The sequence below is a fragment of the Delphinus delphis genome, chromosome 12 (assembly GCF_949987515.2).
Source record: "Delphinus delphis chromosome 12, mDelDel1.2, whole genome shotgun sequence".
NCBI classification, from domain to species: domain Eukaryota; kingdom Metazoa; phylum Chordata; class Mammalia; order Artiodactyla; family Delphinidae; genus Delphinus; species Delphinus delphis.
Window position 1 is genome coordinate 17,052,593 of NC_082694.2, and position 1,649 is coordinate 17,054,241.

Consider the following 1,649-nt stretch of genomic DNA (forward strand, 5'->3'; position numbering starts at 1 on the left):
GCCTAATTAAAATTTTTTTAATTACCAATTTATTTTCATTCTGCTTGATGTTTTAATTAAGTGCATGGATTGATATTTTTAAGGAAAGTACTTATTTGGGCCACATATATAGACAGTTTCTGGCCCAAACTTTTCCTTATCTCGTGTACAGTTCTCACAGTGTGCAGAATCAAATTCAAGAGGCAGCAAAGGAGATTATACTCTAAGATATATCAGTGTTTTAAGGGATATGTCAGAATCTACTGATGTTCAGATTCAGGGAGAAAGAAATATCAATCCAGAAAATAGATCCAAGCATGAAGGATTTGAAAAAGCTACAAAAGCAAGTATGTGAAAAATGGTTTATTTTTGATGAGGGAAATATGACAAAGTGTGCAACTGTCCACTTGAGGCAATAATTTTTCTTTCAGATCTGGTGAGACTTAATTGTGGTCATTTTTGCAATTCACTTTTTTAGAGGTAGTAATTATCTGAATATTACAGATAATATCCAGTTCTGGCACTATCATCTAGAGGAATTTATCTAGGATTGAGTTTGCAAAAAGCAATGGTAGAGAAATGGAAAACAGCTATAGTACTACAGCTTACAAAGACCTGTCAAGGAAAAGTGAAGAGAAATATAGAAAAAGAACTTTACATTCTCATCTTAGAATCCAGCTTTGTCCATTTACAAGTATTTTCTAATAATTATTCTCCTTTATTTCTCCAGGCACTTCTTTCCCCATTTTGTTTCAGAGAGATTGTTTGTTGTGTAGAAGAGAGGGGAAAAAGACACATTACTGAGGTTTTCTCAGCCTTCCCAACTTTTGATTTATACCATGTTTTTCTGGAAGCAATTTTCCTCATCAACCTATGGCTTCTGCTAGATTATTAATATATTGTATTAACTATCTTCACCCCCAAACAATTGTGCATATACACTCCTGCCTGAATCACTTCCAAATCATATGATTCCTCCTAGAGTTGTATATGAACAGCCCATACTTAGGACCAAAATGTCAATAAAGAATTTTAATATTCAGGATTTATATGTGTAAGGAGGAGAAAATGTTCACTTTTTTTCTTTATGCTTGAACTCTAACTATTTTAACAAGAGTAGATCTAGGTGTTGGTATCTTTTCATGGATTTTACTGGATACCTAATAAATTCTTGACTGTGGTTTTAGCTCATTCTTCCACTCTAGAATTCCTATTTCCATTTTACCTTTGATTACTACTTCTATCCCATTTACCCAGGTTTCCCTACCTTACCACAAGTTACACACAGGCTTACTATCCATTTTCTATCTATCATGTTTATTATCTATCTCACCATTTTCATAGTTTCTACTTTATTTCTTGGAGAGTTCCATAAGTTTTTCATTCACATGTTAAGATGAGTGGGCATGGAGGTGGAGGGCACACTCTGATGCATAGCCCCAGCCAAGTTCCTTGTGTAGTAGACATATGTGGTCAAACCCAGAGAGCTTCTCTGACACAAATATGATGAATTTCTTTCTGTGCATTAGAAAGCAGGTGGTAATTCTTATTTCTCTAAAGGAATTGCATGAAAAAACTGTAAGTCCCAAACTGCTGTGTTCTCATATCTTTTCCTGTCTCTTCAGCTTTCTACGCCACCTTGATACTCAAGGGTGCAAGGGTCACTCTCC